Source organism: Ptychodera flava, chromosome 10, assembly GCF_041260155.1.
Source record: "Ptychodera flava strain L36383 chromosome 10, AS_Pfla_20210202, whole genome shotgun sequence".
Lineage (NCBI taxonomy): Eukaryota > Metazoa > Hemichordata > Enteropneusta > Ptychoderidae > Ptychodera > Ptychodera flava.
This window is the reverse complement of record NC_091937.1, coordinates 30331831-30359341: the sequence shown is the minus strand read 5'-3', so window position 1 is coordinate 30359341 and position 27511 is coordinate 30331831. Positions and strand designations below refer to the sequence as shown.

Here is a 27511-nt window from a genome sequence, read left to right as displayed (position 1 = left end):
CGCCAACCTCGCTAAAGGGAGTCACACCTCTTAATAAGTCATTGTGTCCGCCTCCTCTTTGCCCTATTGTTCTGTTGCATCATGGGATTAATTTCACACACGTCACGACAAGCATTTTTAATGAATAAAAAACTATTGCGTTTGTTGGTCAGGTTTCTTCGTGCGTTTTGTAAATAGAAAGTAAAACACGTAACCATACAAAAGTATTAGCATTAACAATATAAAACGTTCAATAAAATACGCAATGTTTTATCTTTTTGACATCAGTTCCAGCCAGGACGGAAATTCTGTTGTCATCGTTAGTGTTGGACATTACATGTAAAGATGCCGTCCTGACATGGCAATCAATATGGTTTTGTTACAAGAACAAGAAATTTTATTCGACAAACAGAACAAACACACGGATGCATGAAAACTTAGGCCTACAACTGTTACTGTCTAATGTGTTTGTCCTGCCCATCTACACGACCAGCATCGCACGGCAACCAACTTGATGGTTCCCTCGTGATTGATAAAAGTAAAGGATTCTCACTTCAAATACAATAGGACTGTCAGTTGAGATGATCTAAGTGACTATAAACCAACGTCGTGTAAGAAACAAGAATCACGACCTCCCCGCCTCTTTATCCACGACAAAACTAGTCTTTTCGAACCGCAAAAGCAGCTGGAAATTACTAGGCTATACCGGCTACTGCATTAAAACCTACATTGTGCATAATTTCAAATCTTTCAAGTTGCAAATCCAAAACTTTCTGAAATATCTATCGAAACTAACTAAAAAAAAAGATAAGCTTATATTTCGGCATTCAGCTTGATTGAAATCAGAATACAATGAAATCTACATTTCAGCTGTTACCCAATTATCACTGAGTTTTCATCAATTAACGAATAGTTTCTATGACCCTAAGCAAAAGAGGGACACACTGATTGCCCAACGAGGCTCACTTACCTAAAATGGCAATTACACTTCTGTCCCATACAATTATAATAAGTCTGTCTGTCTATGATTAGCTCATACATTATTAGATCAGCGCCTTCCGATAAATCAAAACATTTTTAATGCAAAGACCGTCGAACTCTTCAGGTGGTGCCTACTTTGAAATTGAAATACTTGAACTTCTGCCAAAACTCCCAGTAAAGGAGTTTTAAACCATTCCTTTTTAAACCGTGAATGAAAACCAGGAGTCGCCGTGCAAAATCGGGTACAAGAGAAACAAATTACCTGATAATTGTCGATATTTAAAATTCATAATGATCTCCCTCCATTTGTTTACTCTAAGGGGAAATAGAATTTTCAAAAATAATCCGCTGAAAATTGTATTTACTACATGAGCTTCAAATTAAGCTCCCACAGTTGGTAAAGTTAAAAAGGTATTGTAAAAATTTAACGTCCAGAATATAGTTCCGGAGATGCGTACCGATGCTATCAAAATGATCCCCCTGGTATGTCTATACTTCCACTAAACTGCCCCAACAACTACATCAAAATGCCGCATTGTATCCAAACGCACAGTATGATTTGCAACTAATCGGCATTGGATTGCCCAACGTTATACGCTTGCAGACAACGTATCACAGTTTCCAATTTTTTTTTGCGAATTCTCCGTCCATCTAATAGCATTGATCCAATGTGGGCAGATGAGTGAAGATAGTGTTGACGTCTATTGAAGATATCAAAACACATGCAATAACTGAACTCGTAGCTGTCATTCTGTCATTATGCTAGGCATTCTGTCTCCCTTGTGAGATAAATATACACCAACCACACTGATATAAGTAATTTACATCCTAACACACCCGGTACCCATTTCACGTTGATCATTCCACAGTTCTGACCATCAAAGTTCACGGACATTTAAGTGTCACTTCAAATCATGAACACATTAAAATCAAAGTTTATTAATCTAGCCCACCCATTCAATATCCCTAGTAGCACAGGCCCTAACCACATTCAGTGAATTAAGTGTGGTAACTATTGCATCGTGGTTTACCGACAGTCCACCGATTTCCACGGAAAGGCATCTTTTCCTTGCCAAAGACGTAAACGGTCAGCAAGACAAAATTTAAATTAATTCCCACCACTGGAACGCAGTCAACTGACACAAAACTATTGTTATCGCGTATATGATTTCGAAGCAAATCTAGAGAAAAAGTGAAACCGAATGCAACTTTTTATATAGCTATTTCGGACTTATCCTGCCCAGTCCACTGCTCGCATGTAACTGCACTTGGTAACCAGGTGCTCCCTCACAATCGCCTCTGAAAATCCACCTGTCCGCCTCAGAAAACCGTTTCAAAAGCCCAGGGACTCTATATCGCAAAAGCCAGGAAAATCCCAATAAGAACGTTCTCACAGTCCGTCACTCACAACAATTGTTGCCCCCAATGCTTTGCTGTCTGTTCTACGCTGCATCCGACCAAATCACACATTCCCGCCGTTTATTGTGTCGATCAAATCTCTATCCTCCAGACAGTTCCCGTCCATCACAGCCAAAACCCAGAAGACCGAAATCCCCTGCAAAAACGGCCCCAGAAGACCCTCTCGGCTAATCCCCCGAATGTCCATTATACCTGAGAAACTTCCACTCGTCAATTGCTCTATCCGTCAGACAAATAAGCGCTCTCTTCGAAATGCACTCCAGCATACACTCTTACTGCTGAGTAATATACCAAATAGTAAATACGTGCCAAGTGGTGTAATCCCCGCGTCTTAGGCTTCCATTGTCTCATCGTCTTCTTTGTTTTTACCCGGAAGGCTTTTTATTGTACGTCAAAACGCATCTTCTTAAAAGTCAGACATCGAGTTAATGATCGAGAAATTACAAATTGTCTTTGCGTAATTTTAGTGGAAGGACCAACTAATTACAGAATGTCGGGGAGAGTCGGTAAATTTCGTCACATCTTCGGACGATATTCATCAGGTTTGTATAAGAAATTCGAATTACTTTCCTTGGTCTTCTTCCGATGAATTTTGCAGGTGTAGGGGATCCCCTCTCTCACCAGTTCCGTGTTCTACAACAAGGCACAACAAAGACTTGCCCACTAATTGTCTTTGCGTTTCGAATTAACACCAGGGTGCCAAAATTGTCGTAAACACAACGGAAAGCCGTCTAGGTGGATTAGAGGTAAGGCAACGCTGCTGAGACAATGGTAGCAAGCTATTGGGGTGGAGAGAGGGTGGGAAAACACACTAGAAATGTTACCCAACTGCAAATTATCTGGGAAATGTCGATGTTTACAGTGAATTAATTATATTAACAAGACGTTAAAAGATGAACGTTTATTGTCATAAATTCATTGTAACCAGATGTACATTGATACTTATTCACCAAATTTATCTGTGACGATGAAAGGACCAAACAGTGAAACTGATATTGAATGAGAAGTAATATGAATCCACTTCTTCTCTTTGTAATATTAAACGCAGTTCAAGATCATTTCCGTGTCTCCTTCTCCGTCTTCCTGTCTCTCTATGCCCCCTGTCTCTGTCTCTGTATCTGTCTCTCTCTATCCCTGCCAGTGTGTCTGTTTGTCTTTCCGTCTCTGTCTCTCTGTCAGAGTCTCTCTCTGTCCGTGTCTTTCTGCCTGTCTCTGTGTCTCTGTCTGTCTGTCTCTCTCTCTGTCTCTCTGTCTCTGTCTCTCTGTCTGTCTGTCTGTCTGTCTGTCTGTCTCTGTCTCTGTCTGTCTGTCTCTGTCTGTCTGCCTGTCTGTCTGTCTGTCTGTCTGTCTGTCTGTCTGTCTGTCTGTCTGTCTGTCTGTCTCTCTCTCTCTCTCTCTCTCTCTCTCTCTCTCTCTCTCTCTCTCTCTCTCTCTCTCTCTCTCTCTCTCTCTCTCTCTCTCTCTCCTCTCTCTCTCTCTCTCTCTCTCTCTCTCTCTCTCTCTCTCTCTCTCTCTCTCTCTCTCTCTCTCTCTCTCTCTCTCTCTCTCTCTCTCTCTCAGGAAAAGCAGTTCTGAAACATGTAATGCGAAAAGTCCCATTCAGTATCTTTCTTTCCTTTCTCAGAAACCTCAATGCTCTCAAATCTTTTGGAGAAAACCCCCGAAAGTACTCAAGAACGGCCAGTCCTATGACATCTTAATCACGGTAAGATCCTGGAAACAGAACAAGTCTACAAAACTGAAGGACTTCGCCATCTTGTTTTGAAGGAAACTGAGAGATTTGTGCTTTCTTGTTGCGCTCCCAGATACAGTGGCTGTATCTTTTGTCATTGGCCCATTTTCAATATTTTTGTTTCTCGTACCAACAGTTTCCTGTTCTGACCCCAGAAGTCTGGACACGTCTTTTAGTCCACGTATGTTGCATTGTGCACTATGGACATGAAATTATAAGCATGGACATATATTCGCTTTGAATATGTTATGGGTTATTATTATAAGTCTACAAGTAAGGGACTGGTCAGTTTCTTCAGCCTGGGGGGGGGCCGGTGGATTCATGGGGGGGTCACCCTGTTTTTGACTTTGGTGATAGGGGGGGTCACCATGTTTTTGAAATGCCCAATAGGGGGGATCAGTGTGTTTTTGAATTTTGACACAGGCTCATCATTGCCTAAAATGCTAGTGTCAGCCACAAAATTCATCATTCAGTTGTATTTTTCGGCGCGCCCTTCGGGCGCGTAACTTTAATAATCAGTCATATTTTTCAGCACGCCCAACTTTAACATATCAAGCATACATACATCAGAGATATCTGTATGTTCAATATTTTTCAGCGTGCTCTTCAAGCTCATTACTTAAATATATCATACATCTTTCAGCATGCCCTTCAGGTGCATGACTTTAATATACAAGGCATATATATCAGAGATATCAGGATGTTTCATATTTTTTGGCGCGCCCTTCGGGCGCCATACTTTCAGAGATATCTTGATGTTTGCTAAGTGAAAGTGTACCATTATGAAATCTGCATTTCATATGAAAAGGATGACAAATTCCTGAAACTTTTCTGTTCTCTCTGTGAGAATTCAGTATGAGAAAGCAACATGCACAAATATTTCACAATATATATTTGATACAGTGACTTATTTTAGAGATAGAAAAATGACAAGATATCTTTCCTTCTCATTGATGCAATTATTTTCCTTTGTTTCATAGGTTTTCTGTAGAAAGATGCTTTTTTATGAAACAAAATAACAGTTAAAAAAGGCAGTTTTTGTCATTATTAGCTGTGCTTTTATGGTTTCAATGTTACACAAGAAAAGGTCCTCTCAGACACTGTACACATCAGATTTGGCTAAAAAAGCTCTCTATGGCTCCTCAGTAGATTTAATTGGATGGTTGGCAAGTCTTAACACCCATCAAAGTTTTGATTCACTGCTTTTTCCTCTTTGATATTAATGATTGACATCCATTTCTGTACAACAGTTCAGGACATCTGGTTAAGCAGAGAAAGTGTGAAATACATTCACAGCTCATTCAAAATACAGCTCATTCAAAATATACTGTATTTAAACTTTAAGATTGACACTTTGAAATTCCTATCTTACAACTGACATGTCAACAATTTCACTAAAACATAGAATGACTATTTAAAATATAAATATATGTAAAATGTAAAATAATAATATATATATATAATATATATATATATATATATATATATATATATATATATATATATATATATATATTATATATATATATATAATTTATGTCCATCTTTTGTTTTACCTTTGTCGCGCCCGGGGGGGGGGGTCACCCTGTTTTAGAAATTTGGAATAGGGGGGTCACCCTGTTTTCAAAATTTGGAATAGGGGGGGTCAGCCACTTTTTGACGTCGGCAAAAAATAATCCACCGCCCCCCCCCCCCCCCAGGCCGAAGAAACTGACCAGTCCCTAAGGCAAACGTTTATGTAGCGCAAGGATTTTTATGCGTTTGGGTAAAGGACGACACATCAGAAGGGTGTATGTTGCATTGGCAAAACGAATAAGTGAATGATTATACAAAGTCCTTGCTCTTCCAGGTCATTCTGAATGTTGATAAAGGGAACTTTCAGACGGGTTCAAAGTTTGGGGATCTCTTGGGACAGTCGCGAACTTTACACCGCGACCAAGCATTTTGTGTGACTTTATGAAGAGTGGCTCCTTGCAAAGCGTGATCAATTTCCATCGTGTAGCTTCGCTTCACTTTCATCGCGCGGTTTCGACCAACTTTCTCCGGCCAGCCATGGTTTCAACCTCCTCAGACGTTGGAACTTGAACTCGGAAGGAGGCAATCCCACGGCCCCGGCCATAGAGAGTGCCAAGTCTGCTTAAGACCGCTCATTGGGACCATACTGTGGATTGATTACAAAGGGACATTATCCATCGCTGTAACATTACCAATCGGTTTAGATAGTTTAAAATCCAGACAATGATATTGTCTGCTCAGAAACCAAAGCCGTTTATCTTTCCTTTCTGCGCTATGTCAGGTAGAGTGGCGGTATTCCAATTAAACAGAAGTAGATATTGTTTCTGGGTTATCTGCCGTCCACTTTAGCACATAATTAGGGATTCTGCTGCTGACCTCTTCAATAAATCACCAGTTTTCATGGAATTGTCGAGACACCAATTGAGATGAGCTTCCCCACTTGCCTGATTCGGTAATTTGCTATCATGTTGAAAGAGCGAAAATACAAGTGTTCACTCATAAGTTCATTAGTGAGCCTGTATTGCGATCTTATCGGCGTTTAAAACACTCCAAGGCGTTCTCGCTTTCTTTTCCCATGCCCCAGTTCTCTCTTCGCGCGATAATTGCGACCGGACTGTCGTCAAGATGTCAAAACCTTCAAAATCAACACAAAATGAAGTTAAGCGGGACCTGAAGAAGGGTTCGAAAAAAGAGAGACAATCCCGTTTGATCGGAGCGACATCACACAGGCGGGCCGCTCCGTGACAAGTTTACTTTTCCACTTGGTGTAATATGGATTTCCATTCACAGCAACTAATTAACGGCGTAAGCTTCACCGAGAAGTTGAGAAGAAAAGGCAATGCACAAGCAGGTAAACTTTTTTGAAAAGCGTCCCCCAGAAAAGAAGTGATAGTTTGCCCCAGAAATGCGGATAATAAGAACAAGAAGTTGAAAAGAACTCGCAACGGCGACGAGAGGGCCTATTTAAGGCGCTGATGGATATTTTTCTTGGCTATTGAAAATTGCTTTGAAAGAGACTTTGCCGGAGTGTTGGAAAATGAAGAGGACTTTACAGCGTGTATATTTGCTCTCGGGTTTATCTTTATAGAGAAGTGAATTCAGCGTGCTCGTGAATAACAAAGCTGATACCGTTCACGACTGTGTTGATAACTCAGTCAAAAAAAGTGGGGTATCACGCCCCGGAGCGGGTTCAGACTGTTCTGAGCCGGGCGTTATAATGCCCTTTGCTGGACGAAGAATCGGGGAGTGGGGACTTCTATTGCGAGCTCGGTAACATCTCCAAGCAAGCAAAAGAATCGGTCTCAATTGAATGTTGCCATTTCATTCTGCCTGGCGCACTCCTTTGGGGATTCAACCTGAGTCGGTTTCTGTCGCTTGGCTTGCGCTGGATTCATACCCTTTGTTTTTCTTTTGCAGCTTGATTTGCTACGGTGTTCGGAGATTTGAAGGAGTGGCCTACAAAATGATCTTTCAACATTTTAATAATCCTCCCCTTGTTCTGCGTTTGCCAATGGACAATAAAGCCCCTGACAGAGTCTCAAAACGCAATATTCACCAGAGAATAAACTCAAATCCAACGGTTCTTATTTGCAACCAATTAAAGAAGCTAGCCTTGCGCCGGAGTCAATTGTCAAATTTCGCCATGGCAGAGGGGTCAATTCTCACGCGAGCTAGCGCACCCAATATTCATTTCAGGCGAACAAACGCCGAGAGAAACTATTAAAACCAGACTTCCGAGGCAATTAAAATGTCAAAATTAACGGGTGGGATTTATCCAGCCCCTCCGGATGCGTGCTTTCATCGGACAAGTCAATACAGGACAATGTACACTTTTGAAACCAGTTAGAGCCGAGAAAAAGTACCGTTTTAGAACTGCGGAGAGAAAAAGTAAAAATTGGCCAGTGGAACTGGTGGCAGTCAATATTGTCCGCAGTTTCTAGAAAGGTGAGGATAAAAAACCCCTAAAGTTTTGTTTCTTTTCGAAATCGGTGTTGGTATGTTTCTTCAGCTTGTTTGATGTGTATGAATTGACGGACATAATCACTCCAGAGAATGACATACTTTGTAACTTCTGCTTTGTGTGGCTTTCAGAGATCGCTGATCAATCAAATAGACAGACAGCCAGTGCGAGGCGGTGATGTCATTGCGAGGCCATTATTCGAGTCACTCAGCCGTGCTAAAAAGGTTGACAAGTGAACGAAAAAAAATAAATGTGTCATTCTCGAAACCCGACGATGGTTTGTACCGGTGCGAATGAACATATTACAGCCGATTGCGAAAGTCCTGGAAAACTATTTTGGCTGCCAGAGTGGAACTAAGACGGTCAAAAGTGACTGAGTGAGTGAGCTAGCAAATACAGAGTAAAGTTGGAGAGATAGAGTGAGTAAGAGGGGGAGAGAGAAGTGATTTTATGATCGATTGATTGACTGATTGACTGATTGATTAATTAAATTAATTGATGGATTGTGTAACGTACGGTAATGAGTCGCTGAGCTGGTTGATGATGAATTCGTGTGTAACAATCACTCAGACTGATGACCGGATGGTTGAGAGAGAGAGAGAGAGAGAGAGAGAGAGAGAGAGAGAGAGAGAGAGAGAGAGACTGGTCGCTTAATTTCTCGATTAACGGGCCATTTTTCTACAGTCACCAAGCTAGTTGTTAGATTTAGTGGGCTAATCGGTTAGTTAGTTTAGTTCTTTAGTTCTTTAGTAAAAGAGTAAAAGTTAGTTAGTTGAGATCACTGTCAATTTGTCAACTATGAAAAGCTGTGTCTGTTCCAATAGAACACGTGGGGATGTGTGTTATTAGTCTGCAGAAGCGTGGATGAATAAATAGGACAGTGTTGAGTGATAAAAAAATCGATGCATCGATCGATAGGTTAGCACATTAGTTCTGTGGTTTAATCGATTGCTTTTCAGAAAAGGTGCACTTTTAGCTCCTTTTACACCATTCAGTAAAGTGGCCGTCCATCGATCAACTACATAATAAGGTGATAGTTTTCGAACATTTTTATCACTGAATCTATTCACAACTCGACTGAAACGCTTTCCGACTAAAAGTTAACTTTGGAAAACCGGCAATCTTTGACTTGCTTTCATCTATTCCTCAAGTAAGTTAATGCATGGGTGTTTGTACCCATCAAGCCAAAAAATAAGAAAATGATCAATTATCTTTAAAAACCACCAGATTTGATTGATATTTGGCCTAATTATTGGAATTATTAAATTCTTTAAAAAAATGTCTGCCTAAATCTTGACGAGTTGAGTCACGTGACCAAATCTGATATTTTCCCGCCAAAATTTACGTCTTTATTAATTTTAATATTCCAACCGTAAACCGTTAAATTTTCTTGATTTTCTTTGCACTTTTGGAAACAACATCTATCATATTCTTTCAAAAATACATGGCACTCATGAAACTCTATCTATACTTCTTTCTGATATTCAAAATATTCATGTAAAACGTCAAAAATATTGTATTTGTTGTTTTTTGTGAAGAAATAATATTCAAAATTCAATAATTTTGCATCTGCCGCTAGTTCTAACTCAAGTTCCCATCCCATTTTACATTAATTGGTCATAATATTTTAAATATTTTGACGTTTAGCGGTTGGAATATTTAGTTATTTGCAATATACAATTTTGGCGGGAAAATAACAGATTATGGTCACGTGACCTGACTTAGGTAATATATTATGATAAATTTCAACTTAATCAAATGCGAAACATATTTTCGGCAATTTTCACAATTTTCTGACCAGGTCTAATTAAAAAGTATGTTCCAAACTGATTTTACATGTATGTAAGCCTATGCCCATGCATTAACATACCTGAGTCTGGAGCACTTTTCCCCTTAAATACCGTTGTCGAATGCGCATGTCAAAAGAAAACAAATTCAAGTAGTTGCGAACGTATAAAAGGAATTCTACACGACATCAGAAACAAACATTGTAATAGTATCTGAGCATTCGAAAATCATGACTCCATAATGACAATTATGGTAACTTTGTTATGATATTTTCATGTCCTTTATTCTGTAAAAACGCATACATATTGAATTTGCATTCTTCTTCCCCTCTCTTATTTAAATACTAAATTACAGATTATTACTGTATGTATCCGATTATCTAGGATTGTGGCCCAAGATGGTTTCTACATCTACAAATTCACTGTCATCGCCAAAACTTTAAAAAAATAGAAATAATGTACCCCCGGTCCAAAACGGACGAAAGCAAACTTTGCACTCCTTAATATACTCATACATTATGTCGTGCAAAGTTTGCTTTCGGCCATTATGGACCGGGAGGGGGTTACATTATTACTTAAATATCCAATGTTATCGTTGACAATTATATCTGGCCCGGAGTAAAGTTGTAATGCCCGCAATAATGTTGGACAATGTACACATTCAGGTCTTGCTGAAAAGTTGAAGGGAAAGACTTTCTGCTCAATGTTATTGTAGAAGAAGAAACTGTATTTACAACCAGAAACGTAATACCGTCGCTAATGGAGCTTTATTTTGAGCTACACGCTATCCAACCTTTGAGCGCCTTATAAAATATACCCCAGTCAATTTTTCTCTGATTTTTGCCAAAATTTTGAGAAAAAAGTGTGGCAAATGAAATGTGATGTCCATTTGGTTCAAAATAATAAAAAAAAATACAGAAAAATTCGTAAAAATTGGTAACATTTTGCACTAAAATTTTGGCGGGAGAAAATTACAGCGCTCAAAGGGTTAAACACAACGTATTTATTTATTTGCTTGTTTATTTGTTCAGAATTTTATTTGAGCGTGTGTTATTCATTGGGTAATTCTAATCATGGATGAACACACGTCAGTTCTGAAGACAGGAATAAATTTGTGCATGCAGAAATAAAAAAAAATAAAATTTAATTATGAAAGAAAATGTTGAGTCTCATGAATGCTTTCAATTTCGACTTAAATTTGAAAGTTGTCGATCGTTGATCCATATGGCATCTCATTTAGCAGTGAAATTCATACTCTGGTTGCTGGACTAGACAAAAGTTGGTTGACCATTACTTAGAGTTGTGGAACGAAACGGTCATGCCGGAAAAAATCAAATTGAACGTGACATTGAGAGATAAAAATAACATTGGAGAGACCACGCGGAACTCTAGTGCTGCCTGTCATTCAACTAAAATAACCACAAGGTATACACACTTCTTTGTCTGATGGACGTAAGTTATTTAACAATGAAAACTTTTCAATGTGTCACAAAAATTTGTGTGACACTCACATCAAAGATCACTATAAGTACTCCGTTTAGTTCAAGGATTATGTAAACGCGAAGAATACTGGATTCAAGCTAGACAATTCGACTTTATCCCGGGGAGGGGGTCTGATGCATCTCCCATGAAAAGCCCCTCTTACTGATAGATTACTTGTGTAGAAAAAACTTTGACCCGCTACTGTTCAGGTGCGCCGAGGATTTGTTCCCTGTGTCACTAAAATTCAATGCTGTGCTATTGAAGGGACGTACCAGCCGTCTTTTGTCGTGGCTTGGCTTATTATTGTTTCGCGCCAGAAGTTACGAAATCAAATGTCGTTCTTGTGGCCCGAATTTGCATGCGCGGCCGGGGCTGACAGTCGGACATGTCAATTTGTCAACAGAACTATTTATGTTGAAGCAATTACATCATCGGAAGTGCTTTATGTCGTCTCACTTACATCGGCACAAGTGATCTGCTTTGGCAGACGATGACAGAAACTGATCTACTGCCGATTGCAAATCTAAACGTCTTCCCACAATTTCTCACAGAGAATGACAAAATAGTGCCAGAGGACAGTCTCTGCGTTTCTTTGAGGGATATAGCTGCATGTTAGGTTTACCAATTATAGTATTTTTGTTATTCTTGTTCTACAAAACAAATTAACGTCCTTGATCTTCCCGCCTAAAAATGTCGGCACACATCGAATTACCCTCGCCATAACGTGTGCACTTCACTCTTCATTACTCCATTGGGTACTGGGTTATGGGTACCTCATCCCTGTAATTGGGTTCGCCTCTTGGATGAGTAATAAAATTTAAAAATAAGCAAATGTTATTGCTGACAAACAAATTCTGACCCGCACCAAAATTTAGCTGTAAACAGTCATTATTGGACGATACGCCTGTAAGGGCTTTGTTGACAAGATGAACACCAGGCGTATCGTTGTGATTTTTTGAGTAGAACAAACAGTGCAAAAACAATTGAAAATACACCAAATTTAACGACAATGATAGTCAACCAATAAGTAGACCCTCAAAAAAATATGCTACTACACTTTGATGCATTTTAATCTCTGCGACTCAAATGAGGACTAAAAATCCAACACACTCGTCCCGCCCACACACACTAACTCATTGCTGATTAAACTGAACCACACTTAGATGTTTATGGCTTTGTTTTATTTTGGTTTAATTTTCACACCACTTTGAAAATACACGCCCACCACATCAGCCGCTGAATAACGGGTTGAAGGCGTGTTGATTTGTAAAAATAACGCAGGGGAGAGATATTTATGCGACGACACGCTCAGATCTACGGTAAAACATCTGAAACGGCACGATCCGACGTGCAGCTGATAGTAAGTCGTGATCTGTTTTTGCGGGGGGATCGACATACTGTGAATCCCCCACAAAAGTAACGACTTTTCATCCTGACTTTTGTCTTTAAAAATGACTGTGCCAGATTCTTGACCCGCAAGGATTCGAAATCGCGTTACCGTGGTGAGCGGAATTGATTTGTCTTCGAATTTGCTGAGCCAAGGCGCTGCCATGTCCCTTGAGCGAGGGATGCCGGCCCCCCTTTTTTCACGAACCGGGCAGTACATGTACCTGCTTCTATGCCAGACTATAGTACCCGGATGAGACTTGGGGATCACACGGTGCAATGACCACGGTATGTGAGACCGGCTCCATGGCGGATTATGTTCTTTGCTCCAGCTCCATCAACCAAGGCCAGCCAGACAATGAGATATATATCTAAAGAGATACGTAAGCCGGGTTCGTTAAAACTGTTTCTCTTATTGATTAATTGTTAATTAACGAATTTCACGCACTGCTGCAAAGGAATGCTTTCCAAAGCATTTAAGTTGTTGATTTCGGAGCCATACTGAAAGTTGATACTGTTAAGGTGTTGGCATTTGACCTGGCGGTGATTGTCTCTGCTGAAATGTCAACCCCATAAAATGTTTATAAGACACTCAAGGGTTACACGCTCTTCACGTTCAAAGACAAGTGAATTCCTCATCACATATCACGTACATACGTATCCTTCTGAAAAAGTACAGTATCGAAATCATGTACACATATATATACAGAGAGGGGATGGCACGTTAGCTGTACTATTTTGGGACGAAATATTCAATAACATCTAACTATCTCTTATATATATATATATATATATATATATATATATATATATATATATATATATATATATATATATATATAGATCTGCTTTTAGCTTTCAGCATCAAAATCTTTAACTTTGATATATATATATATATATATATATATATATATATATATATATATATATATATATATATATATTTATATTTTACATGGAAGCCTATTTGCACTCGAGAATTCACGTGAAATATGTACATTCTTATATCAGTAAGAATTAAGAATTACTAGGGCGCACATAACAATTTCGCCCAGACACTGGGGTTAATATTGAATTAAGATTTTAGTATAAAGTACTGTTCTAAATATTTTCAGCTCTAACTCTTGACGATATTTTCATAACTTTTGTTGCATAAAAAGGTTTATAAATTTTGCGTTTTTATTTGTCTTCCTTAAGGGACAACGCACCTCGGGGACACAAATTTGGTCTCTCAAACTTTTACAATTCTTTTCTGATATACCACTTGTTCATTTAGAAAACTTTTCACCGGCTTAGTTTTTCGAAATTCGAAAATTTTATTTTTTCTCCATGGAGTTAACACAGGGATGGCGGCCATTTTGAATTTGAAATATCGGTAAATCTTGAGTTGTTTGATTCCCTAGTACCAAAATTTGCAGGGTAACCCCAACTTTTATTCTTGATTTTGAAAGAGAATGGTTGAAAGATTCCTCAAGGAAAGTTTGAGTAAAAGTTTAAGTCTTCAACTTTCGAGGTGTGTACATTGTTGAAATACAAAGTCCAAGTCTTGCTAACTAACAAGATCGCGGTCCAAGTTTGCGATATCATTATTCAAGTTGACGAATCATCTTAAATTCAGTCCTGAAAAATAGCATTGAGCATTTCACACATGAAAGGCCGTACAGTGAATTTCATCCTGATATTTGGAGTATTCTGTGAAGTAGAACAAAAATAATGAAAGTGCAACAAAAAGGTAAATGAAAGAATAATATGGTAAAATTTGTGGAAGACGCTCTTTATGGACGTGTCGGTCAAACATGACTTTCTGTTTCCTCAGAAGACCGTCTCTACTTGCTGTGATGGTGGTCAGAGCTACTGCTAAAGCATCTTCGCTTGCCATAGTCTCCTGTCCGGGCAGCTGGATGCTCCTCAGTGAAAGACTGTAGTCGAAGTAAAGAACTCATGCGAGCGGACGATGCTGCTGAAGCCGTATGACGACAACGCAATCTAATTTTTAGGCAATCTGGGTAGTTCCTCTGAAACGCCTTATTCGAAATTTGGTGAGTTTTTGTCTTTTTAGCGTTCATTTACGTGGATCACCGAATACACCGACGTGAATCGTCTGTCATCTCTCAAAGCTCGTCACCGATTGGGCAGCAGCGGTCACATGGGAACATTTATAGCCCAATCAGAATGGATACTCATCGAATTCTGGAGTCTCCTGTTCGCTACTTCGTCTTGGCGTTCGATACTGACACCTGTTGCTACGGAAACACGTATTATTTGCGGCAACACGGCCAAAATAACAAATCAACATCGCGGCCGTAAACCGAAACATGTGCGCCGTAGCATGCAGACGTTTTGCTCGGTGCCAAGAGAAAGTGTTGTCCGTTCCGATAAGCGTCACCGCTAATCCCGCTCCTAGCTATTTTGATAGGGATTTGCCAGCAATAGCAGGGTTTTTCCAACACGTGTTCGCTCACAGAAACCGTGAAGGAGCAATATTAAACGCTGCAGAATTTGGCCACCGACTTTCTGAACCGTCAAGATCGTCTTTATTTACCCTTGCTGGGATTTATTATGCCGTAATAGCGGCGATTTAGATGTCCCTGGACGAGTTTTACCGAGAAAGGATGTGTTTAACAAGTTTTAAAAACTTCCAATTATAACCTCTATTGTTGAATCCTCAATTAACTTTTACGCATTACGCCCAGAGGTTTGTTTCTACACTGATGATGGCAACAGTTAAAACAGTCGAGGCACGCCCGTTCCTCGACAAAGTTCGAAAAAGACTCCCATCGTGCCCCTGGAACTGGTGAGAATTAGCTCAAACGCAACAGGCTCATCCATGACAACGGAGACGATGACGCGACAACGTCATCAGCGGCGACCTGTCAAAACGGGCCGGGCCTTTGTGTGTCAGTTGGTCGATTTTCGATCGCTATCTCACCGCGACGATCATATCATGTTAGCCTTTGCGACACCCGGTTCAGTGGGCGCTTTGAAACCCCGTCAAGCATACGCGATGACGCCGTAAAGCTGGCTGTCAGACGCCGAAATCGGGCATTGATAACTGACTTCTTGTAAAGGTGATGTTATTGAGTAACAGAAATACTTAAAGTCAGGGGAATTCGAAACATTTTGTTCGTCTATTTGTTTTTGGGTAATGCCCGTCACCCGCACAAAGACCCATAATTAGGCATTTAACACATCTGTAAGGTCTTACTGAAATCATTGATCTGAGAAAGAAAAGGGGTAGTATTTTGACTGGAGATTTGCTCGGGAATGGATATCCCAGAACCGTAGACAAATAGAAATTAAACAATGCCTAGATTTCTAGACTGTTTACATAAGCGCTGGAAGACGGGAAAATCAAGCAGTAGCAATCCTGTTATCGGAGAATGAAAAACATGGCGGTGCGTTTGAAGTTTCTTAGGCACCTGTGACACTGTGTCTTTGTGTTCCTTCTAAAAACACTCTCGCTGACTTTTAAGCCATCGTTGCTTGTAAGAAAGTCAAAACGACAATACCAAGTTGACAGAAGGGATCAGTATCCGCTGGTTTTTTTGTACACGACAATCGGAAGGCAAAGTAAACAGTAAGGTGGATCCTGGAGAATAGGGGGACAGATACAACGCCATTAAGATGAGGCACCTGTGCAAAGACACTGGGGATCAGCTTAGAATGTGACCGATGGTTGGAAATGTAACAATTGAATCAAGGGGGGACAGCAAATTCCAGGATAAAGAGTGTGAATATTTTGAGCGGAATAATGGCTGTTTTTGTTTGGTATTTGCCGTGAAGCGATCACAATGACTATATTTATCCTTCGCGAGTGACTGTCAGAGCGTAATCTATCGATGCGAGAATGGCCCCCATCTATTTGACGGGTTGGTTTTATTGTTTCCAGCGCCCCGTTTTCGATACAGTTATAACCGGCTACCCAAAGTGTTCCACCACGGGGGCCTGTTTGTCTGGGTAGCCCACGGCCCAATTAGTTTGCCTCACTGTGTTTTAAGTAGTGGCTTGATCACTGATTTTTGTCCGGCACGACAGCAGTGCGCTGGAGACCCAAACACGGTCTAAATGGTTCAGACGCTCACGAAAGAGGGAAGATGCCCGGCGTCAAGGAACACCCTTGCCGTCAAATATTTCAATGAAGACCGAAAGGTCAATAGCTGTAACGACGACATTTTCATTATATTCGTTGTACGAAACACGTTTATGTGTATATCTGTCTTCTCGAATAATGTCGGAATAAATTGTCCAAGCCCCGCCACCAAATTAGATCGTGTTCAACGCGCATTTTTTTGACAAACGAAGTTTACTCGGTAATAGACTTGAATAGTCGATGACTTTTGATATAACATGTATACTGATCATTTGCTTCTGGTATTATTAGTACAGCAAGAAACTGTATGATCTAAAATGAACTTGAAATAGAGGAAAGTGCTTCTAATGCATGAACACGAGTTGTAGTCAAGGAAGTTTTAATATCATAATATTCCCGGCTTGAGTTGAATTCCAGCTTCTTGAATTATTGTGAAATATTCAAACAAGTTTAAGAAACCTCCATGGTTTGACTTTTGTTAGGAATATATAGAATTTAAAACACAATTGTGCAGAGCTTTTACAAGAGAAGAATTATCGTCGAGCATTCAAAGCAACGCTTCAAATATTTTTGTCTCGTTTTCACACAATTTGCTGTCAGGTGAATATACGAGGAGACAATGGCGCTACAGTATTTTTGCTCAGTGGTTTAACGAACCCTAAAATTTTAAAGCCAGATGTTTTTTGCCTGAAGACATGTTCCTTTCTTGTTCAAAGCGAGAATGGCGCAGTCGTTATAATATTCATTAAAAGTCATGATTTAATCATACAATATCTATAGAAATTATGGTTGCCAGCGGTAAGTAAGGGTTAGACTCACGGAAAGTGTGCGTCGGAGTGCCTCTAAACGTTTGACGGTCGCGCGATGCAACTGTATAAAAATTTACTGTTCTGGTTTACAAAATGAGTGCCACGAGAGAAGACGATCTTGAACAAAGATAGACCAAAAATAAATTACCTTGAAATAAGTTCCCCAGATGACTTACAATAATCTGTTAGAGCCATCGCCTTCGGCACAACAAAGTTTACATTGTTGATGCTCGCGCGCTTTTACAAAACGAGAAGAACAAAAACGGTTTATTGTCGGTTACTGCTGCCAGTATCTCTATCTTGAAATATTTTGCAGTTTGGATATTTACATTTTTTGTCTTGAACGTAGTCTGGATATTCTATTTTTGGTCTTGAACGTTTATTATAGAACGAATTGTGTTAGGATTTTTAAAAAGTGGTACAATTGTATTTCAGGCTTTTGCAGAACACGCATGTCAGAACTCTGCAGTTCCTAAATTGCAAAAGACTCCTCCCCCAGAAACAAAACGCATAGTATGTATCTTTTAGAATGGTCCATAATGGGGGCCGGCTCCTAGTGTGTTTACATATACTTGTCAAACACAAACTAACACATGTACTAATCATACACACTAGAAAACGGTCTGTCCGCAAAAATTATAGTAAGATTACAGTAACTTACAGACTATTAAAATTTTTTACTTACAATGAGATTTCATCATAAAGCATGTCAGCTTTTCAACGCACACTTTGCAGCATTCCAACAACTGACCCATGCTTCACCAATTTATTTCTTTTCAAAAAGTTGAAAGTTAACATTCTTCTTCATTAGTCATTTTTAGATGTTTTCTACAATGGGAATCTGTGTAGTGACCTTTTCTTGAAGTAAAGTTTGAAAGTTGTCGACTTTGAAAGTCTGTAATTTTTCTTAACGTCTGAGATTGACGCTTGCCATTGTGGTTTTCTTGCAGCTTCAGTGGTCAGCTAGTTTTCTGAAGAAGATCCACAGAAGACAATGTGTCCGCTCAAGCGTCTTAAAAGGCGAATCGCATGAAGACTCCAGATTTGATAATTTACTTTTTCCCCGCTCATGCGTAATAAGCCAGCCTGGAGACAGCCGACACAGCACATGTGGATTACAATGATAGTTTGTTTCACCGAAAGGTATGTTTTAAACTATTTTAAGATCAAAGGCTTTCTGGGTCACTTTTTTGACTCTCGCGATATGATAAGACGAAGAAAAGCGGGATTAGGGAAACATGCGCTGAAATTTCCGACATAGTGTCTGCATTATCGGCGTTTAAGAAAAAAAGTATATTGTTTGTGCGAGAATTGGAACTTTGTCAACTGGACAAAAAAAGGGGGCAGCTCTCATGAATGCACTGGGTTGAGGCAGATTGGCAGCATGTGCATAACAGCGAGACAAGTAGGAGAGAAATGAGTTGTTGATGATCACCCCTTGACAATGGCCGTTGTTTCAAGTATTTGAGGTACATGTCTTAAAATGACGTGGGTTTTTGTATTGATACCAGATACCTGCGGGCTTGCCACCGAGGCGTTGCCACTCCAGCAACCCCTTCGCGACATTTTAAAAGAGATAATAAACGAAGGGGAGAGAAAGGGCGAAGAAAGGAAATCGGACATCAATCATCTACGACGGAAAGTGTTTCAGGAGGAGGGTAGGTTTCCGCTGTTGATTGCTGAAAACGCACGGCGAGGCGGCGCTGTTCAGAGCACAACTGCCACCGTCAATATACAGCGTCGAGCGGGAGGTCGCGCTCTGTTGAACAAATCTTTAGGTTGAAGCTGTTAGAAGTATCCGGTTTTATTTCACACCATTTCCCACACATTTGTGTACTCTGGCAAAAAGTATACTGCAGAGATTTCCACAACTTTCCAATGATGTGCCCGTACTAGAATAGAAAGTTCATACTAAAGTTTCTAGAAGGGGAGCTTTGTAAAAGTTGATACAAAGAACGAGCAAAATAGCACAATAGTTCAATCAATTCCATAGGCTACCGTACAGTATCGTGTGACGTGTGAGAAATTCACAAATTTACCCAACAGAAATCTCCAAACCCGCTTTCAGTCTAAATGAAGCGTTTCATTTTTTTTGCGGAAAAATATATTAGTTAAACACCATGTAAGGGAGATGATTCACATCTCCAGAATTTTCGTCGCTTTATCCGGTTCAAAGGTTAATATATTACACGTATATGTAAGCCGAATTCGACCAGTTATATTCTGACTGATCTTTGCTGATAGACCGTGAGACGAGTATTCCGTGTCGGCGCATCGATATCATCATTGGTCTATATTCGGGTTGCATAAGTTTGATAGAGATTCATCCCATTTTGCCAACTCGTCACCGCATCATTTCTGCACTTTTCAAATATAACGAAATGCATACATTCTCCCAACAAATACAAGTAGTTCATTGTCAATGTTTATGTTGAAGCAAAGATCGATGTTTGCTTTAAAGAAACATATGCATTATTTCCTAGAACTTTCCAAACTAAGTGATCTAAAACTGCCGACCATGCTATCTACACCTTTTTTTCTATATTCAAGTTTAACATGAATGTCTTCAGCGCAAATATTTCGATATCTCAATCATATCGAAATTTCAGACATAACGTCTAGCGCAGTATATTCAGAGTGACAAAGTCTGTGATGTTATTCTCTCGCGCTGTAATGTCGAGCAATGATCAGAATCGAATGGAAGGTTGACAACACAGTCATGTTTCACCTTTAATATCATTTGAGGTTGTGGTGGTGAATCATGCATGTTTCCCAATAAAATTTGTATATCCCTGTTTATCCAATCAAATTATACGACATACTTATTAAAGGGACATAAGCTGTAACTTGTGGCATGTTTTTTAGTATTCTGCTTCTGTATATCAACTACTGTGTCTGATCCTAATCCGTTTGTCATGCTTAAATTTCGAGTATTCTTTTTGTCAACACAGCTTGTATGTGTGTAGTGATCGATTGTTTATTGTTTACAAATGAATTCTAGTTCGAACTTGAATACAATTTTCAATAATAACAAGGCAGTATTGCTGAAGGCAATGAGTACTTGGGCCGTGATAGAGTAATTTTGAGGACAATATATACTACTATTCAAATATGGTCTTGAATTTCCTCCTGTCAATTAGGCATTTGATTGACTGGTTATTAAACGAAGCAATGGCATGACAACGGCAAAATATGTCTAGCAACTTTTGTGGAGTTTGAAGCAGGGGTTCTTTATTTATAGTGGAAATTGCTTAAACTCCTTAAATATTCAAATTACAGCAAATTTCTTTTGTTCTCGATGGTAGATGTCTAATATTTAGATGGGCATATTTAGATTTCTACCCTATAGTTATCCCTATACACCAAAAATCGGACATCCAGCTCTATTGGCTTGCTCAGAATTAGATACGCATAATTAATGAGGTACAATATGTGGTGTCATAAGGTGTCCCATCATACCAAATATGAAGGGTGTAGCACTTGTGGTTACTGAGTTGTGGACAAATATATATATTTGAGGTCAAAGGTCATTGAGGTCACGTGACATTTTGTCAAAATAATTGTATTGCTAAGTTATTCCTATATACCAAAAATCAGACCTCTAGCTCTATTGGCTCACTCAAAATTAGATATGCACATAATTAATGAGGTACAATATGTGGTGTCATAAGGTGTCTTATCATACCAAATATGAAGGATGTAGCACTTGTGGTTACTGAGTTGTGGACAAATATATATATTTGAGGTCAAAGGTCATTGAGGTCAAGTCAAATTTTGTCATAATAATTGTATTGCTAAGTTATTCCTATATACCAAAAATCAGACCTCTAGCTCTATTGGCTCGCTCAAAATAAGATATGCGCATAATTAATGAGGTACAATATATGTTGTCATAAGGTGTCCTATCATACCAAATATGAAGGGTGTAGCACTTGCGGTTACTGAGTTGTGGACAAATATGTATATTTGAGGTCAAAGGTCATTGAGGTCACGTGACGTTTTGTCAAACAAATTATATTGTTAACTTAGGCCAAAGTAAGTAAATTCTTTGTTTTGCGTCCACTCTAAATGGGAAAAGGTACGCGTCTAAGCGGCTGAAAAACACACACAAGAAAATTAACACAATGTAATTTGATGGCAGCAAATAAAAAATTGTAACAAAATTTTAGTTCAGAAAAGCTAAGCGGCCATGTCCCAAAATTTCCTATTCAAATACACTGTGTGTGTTTTTTATGAAAACCTTAAAAACCTAAGCGGGTTGGGACGCAAAACAAAGAATTTAATTACTTTGGCCTTATCCCTATATACCAAAAATCAGACCTCTAGCTCTATTTGCTCGCTCAAAATTAGATATGCGCATAATTAATGGGGTACAATATGTGGCGTCATAAGGTGTCCCATCATACCAAATATGAAAGGTTTAGCACTTTGTGGTTACTGAGTTATGGACAATAATGTATATTTGAGGTCAAAGGTCACCAAGGTCACATGATATTTTGTCAAAATGTCTGAGATATCTGCGTGAACCGATGGACTCACTGATGGACTCACGGACGGATATGACCCAATCTATAAGCCCCCTGGACTTTATCCGTGGGGACAAAAAACTGTGTCAATGCATCCTTTAGGCAATATGAATACGATGAGAAACTAAATTTTTATTTTTCTTGGCCTTATACATGGGAGTCTATGGAGAACTGCCTTATACATGGGAGTCTATGGAGGTGTAAACTAAAAAGTCCTCTAACACGGCCAAATTCGATCGCATTGTGAAACAAATCGACGTGCATCTGTATGGGGTTGGGTACTATTCTTGTGCAAAGTTTGAAAGGAATTGACCAGGGCATGCTGAGATATCTGCGTGAACGGACGGACGGACGGACGGACTGACATGACCAAACCTATAACTCCCCCAGGACTTCGTCCCTGGGCACTAAAAACAACGCAATAGTTATTACAGCTACACCGGCGGTAGGTTCATATCCAGAGCCCCGTACGGTCTGCCGCCGTCGCTTGAAAACCTTACCTAGATGAAATTTTGTCTATAGGCTGAAATTTCGCCGAAGTTTGACAAAATTGCATCGATTTTTCAGGTTCATATCCGACATTTTTGAGTTTTGAGTGCAGACAGAAATAAGTTTTGAGGCAACATGGCTGCGACCCCATGTTGACCCCTAGCCCTGCGTACGATGCTATGTGCTACAGCTAACACACAGCATCGTACGCAGGGCTAAAAGTGGCGAGAGTTGCCGACATCGACGGTTATTTACGAGAAGTGAATAAAAGACTGTCATTTTTGGAAGCGATCGAGTAGCTGAGGTAGGCTGGGATGCGAATTGGGCCCAAGAACGCTGAATTTCGGCAGTAATTTGGCTTTTTACGTCAAGTCCCAAAATGGATTTGAAGTCACCGAACCTACGTACGGGTCTTTGCAGGGCTGTGGTGAGCGGGGCGATTTATAGCTGTAGCGGAACACACAGCATCGTACGCAGGGCTAGTTGACCCCAAGTGAAAATGTGTTCGCGATCAAATCTTCCTATATTTTTTTCAGAATTTTCGACAAAATCATTGCTTCTTAAATCTTTTGTAAAATATAAAATACTAAAATAAAAATGCGATGTGCCATGTCTCCAGATTTCTAAAATATCGTTCGTTGACCGTTCGACGGAATACTCATCATTTTCGCAAACTTGTGACGCAGTTGAAATTCAATACTGACCGCCAAATAATCTTAATGAGACGAGATCATTCTAGACATCCTCCGAATTATCCAACCATTCGCGTTAGAGTTCAGCTCGCTTAGAGTATCATAACATTCTTCGGCCTTCATTTAGATCAACCCTAATCTCTCCCATTTAGGAAATAAATACACAAGCTACCTTGACAAAACTTCGTGCACCATCGAGGACCAAACGCACTACAAATCTGTCTTGACGTCATCATCTCCTTACATGGTAATCGGCATACCGTATTTTTTAGCAAAGGAGACACAGAATACGTCGGAGTATTCAGTTTCAAAACGTATTACATTGTGTGATGTTGTCAAAATAAGGTAATGTTACTGCAGTGGTATAAATTACAAAACACAAAAGTTCAAATCAGTTTATATTGACTGGCTTTACCCAACATTTCATATTGTTTCTTATGCTAGATTTGACCACGTGCTTACTGGCGACCCCTTTACATGCAAATTTTGTGTCAAATGGTGTGTTCTTCTGGAAAAACAAACGTACGATTTCTATATGAAGGAGGCGAAATTTGCCCTCAAAACTCGAAACCACCCCTTATGGGGTGTACCTAGCTATTTTGAACGAGCTTCTCGAATCTGCAGCTCTATTTCGAAATGATGGTGTGGTTTTCTCAGCTCAAGGATAAGTGTTCGCCATCGCTGTGGGCATTACTATTCTCAACTGGGGGTACAGTTTCCAGTTGTAAGGTTTTTCATTGTGTCCGGGATATAAAACCTTTCTTTTTCACACTTAATACTTTGATTAACACTAGTCCACATCTTGTCAGCGATTAAACATGTTTCAAGTTTAAATGTTAAATTCTGGTCTCGAGCCCTCTTGTTCGACCAAACTGAAATTACCCCTCCCACTTTGGCTCGTCCAGTGGGTGTAGCAAGGGTCGTGCCATCGCCTAGGAAACGGAGGGTGCATTAATTGTTGCATTTCGATGCACATTTTGATTATATTCAGAAGATTTTGTGGCAAAAACTCAGATAGAGAAGCATTAATATTCACATTTCACTTATTCAAGACTGGCTGAGAGCAGCACTTCCATTCAGTTAACATCATTACGCCATTTATTATGCCAAGAAAGATGAAGCCAAGACATTTTGCCCTCCCTGGTCTCAGCCAGAAATGGTTATACCTTACAGAGTTTTTTCCCACGGAATGAAAACAAATGTACTTGGGCTGAGGCCCAAGTACAACAATGTAGATTATACTCATCTACATACTTGGCATTAAATTACAGTTTAGGGATTCAATGCAGAAAGTGTAGGGAAACCACAAAACAAAAGTTCTGTAAAAATAGCCAAAAGATACGGCTTATGGAGCTTTAACACACATATATCGATGAAACAATGGGGCAATTTCGAGACCCTTACATGATCTTATATCGTGATATTTGGGGGGAGGGGGTATGTAGTATTCTAAATTCATCACCACTAAACATGCGAATTTCGACTTAAAAGTTCAATTTAATCTTTGACATTTCCATAGCAGCAGTTTGCATGACGTTTTCTGTTGCAAACTATTTCATCAAACACGGTTCATGCAAACGAAAAGGTAAGAGTACAAGATCATGGAGAGGTCATGAAAAGGTCAATCGCAACACAGAATCTAGGATTCACATCATTTAAAATTATAAATACTTTCCTTTTACACACAGGCAATCTTAACGGATTTTGAAGGGTGTTCAAATCAACACTGATCGTTCAAGGCCGATACAACGGAGAGATAGATCGTCGGCTCTCCCATTTGACGTCATGTATGGTGGAGGACGTTCTTCGTAACCCGCGGTCATGTTCAAGACTATGGACGCAAAACTGAAGGTCGTCACTGAGTAAATACCGCCGCCGGGACGAAACGTTTACTACCGCATGACGAGCCGCCAAGATGTTTTACTGTCCTGAAGCAGCAATGATTTATACCGATAGAAATAAAATACACCGACAGCAATGTTATTCTTTTGTTATTTAAACTAACATATATTCACAAATAAAACTAATCGAGCATAAAATTGCCCAGTGTCGTTTTTGACCTCCAATTTCAACGATAAAAACTCCCTTTATGTCCATAATAACCCCTCTTTATGAACCACTGGGGACATAATTTGCATATAATTCAAGCAATGCGGGTGTCTTCCTATCATCATGTCTCAATTCTCTTTCCCTTTTCCGTGTTTCCTTGTTCTATCTGCGCATCAACAATAATTATAATTTATCAATACTGATGAGTGAAGCCATTTGCCATTGCCAATTAATAGTCCGTGAAACTTGTTGTGCAGAGCTGAAAATTTAGCTCGTCTGTACTTATAGAGGGCGCTGCAGTACTTTACCAACGGCAAAGGTGTGTACGGCGCTTATCTGACAAAACGTGCTTATCTGACAAAACTCTTTTTAGCAATACCCTGGGGAGTCACTTTAGCCAGCGCACTTCATGCGCGCGGTACATGTCGTCGCTTCGTACGATGTTGTGCACAGAGTGTGCCAATTTAACGTTAATACGAATTCTTCTATACGAAGGATTTTGTTTCTGTAAACTACTCTCAAATTGTTGACATAGTTTTTTTATTTTTGTTGTTCTTCCATCGGCCGGGCTCGCGCTCGCTCACTGTACAAAGCTTGAGCTTACTGGGCCCATGGAGATAACTCCGTGTTGCAACATGTAGGTGCTTTTCTTATCACCCATTTGCATGTTTATTGAATATAATTTATTTACTTAAATGGCAAAATTAGCGATCGAGGAAGGTGATGAAAAACAAAAACAAAAGTACTCTGCTTGCCATTGCCGCATTGTGATGTGGTGATCTTGATACTCCCGCCACGGTGAGAGCGCACGACCTCATGTGACCTCGTGCCCTCTCTCTACCCCTTAAGACAGCCTCTATGTGTTGATCGATGTATACACACTGATTAATTGAGGTGCTCGGCGATTTTACGCAATCAATGAAATTTACTGTATCTTTTAACTATTTTATGGCTATTTTGTGATGTTTGTGATTTTAGACTTCTGTAATTAAAATTTCATTCGTGTGTTTTAACAGACGAAGTATTGTGTGAGGGATTACTTTCCACAAATGAGTAAGGCTACAAGCAGTAATTAGTTATTTTTGTCAGATAAGCACGTTTTGTCAGATAAGCGCCGTACAAAGGTGTCTCCATCGAGTTAAGTATATGCAAAGTCAAAACGATTCACTATGTTGTGTCGCTCATGAAACTAGACCCGATGCATGAAGCTGCCGCCTTCCTTTCAATACTTAAAAACGGCGAACCCACAAGGCCAAGGTGAACGCCGCGCCTTGCACATATCTTATTTAGTGGCCAACATGTAAGAAAGCAATGGGAGAATTCATCCCTACTTCGTCAGAAATCAAATCCGAACATCCAGAACATCGATATATATATATAAAATTTTAAAAAAAATTGAAGTTGAAAAATGCCAAAAGTATAATCATCAGATATTATTTACTGTATCTCTTCCTACTTGCAATAGACAGTTGGAAACGTGATAATATTAATTTGTTCTTGGTGGGAGTAAGGTTACTCCCCAATCCTATACAACTAAAATGCTATTTGTCCATGAGATTAAAACCATAGTATAGGCCTACTATTTTATGGCTAAATTTTCAAGCTGAGATTTGAAGGTCAAGGTTATACCTTGACCGATAGCGTATAGTATAAATTGCAGTAACGTTAAAATTTTCTCTTTTCTTTCCTACTTCATTATAAAATTTACATCAATTCATTTTATTACTCACAGACGTCCGATTTGCTCCTTACATTTTTGTTTGCGATGTTATTTTGAGTGATGTTGAATTTTATGAAGGTACCGGTTTTGACATGTTCCTTTCTATGAATAAATTTTGAAATATAAGGAGGTCGGTAATGGAGCCTGGGCTATAAGAGGGGCTTTGTCAGTGTTAACAACCTTAACAGTATTCGGAAATGGATCTATGCTGTTGGCCTATATAACAGGGCATGCAAGATTCGAATGTTGAGTCATAAACATACGGATTGCACAAGTTGTCTCAAAGCCTTCCTATCCAGAAACATCACGGAAACTTAGATTTACGAAATATGTCGTAATATACGATTAGTTGTCTAAAACCACTAAAACCCTCAATATTTCTGGATGAAATCGG

The 27511-nt window shown here is 39.5% G+C and overlaps 1 long non-coding RNA gene across 2 annotated transcripts; it reads left to right on the top strand.

Annotated features, from left to right (window-relative positions):
- The first annotated feature begins 12649 nt into the window (after positions 1-12649).
- Positions 12650-27169, top strand: LOC139142477 (uncharacterized). 2 transcript variants are annotated; one of them, XR_011554404.1, is made up of 6 exons: positions 12650-13134; positions 14562-14781; positions 18592-18784; positions 19153-19299; positions 25037-25716; positions 26522-27169. It is a non-coding gene; the product is annotated as an uncharacterized lncRNA (long non-coding RNA). The 2 variants fall into 2 exon arrangements; XR_011554403.1 differs by having other exon boundaries at positions 12651-13134; positions 14559-14781.
- The last annotated feature ends 342 nt before the right edge of the window (positions 27170-27511 follow it).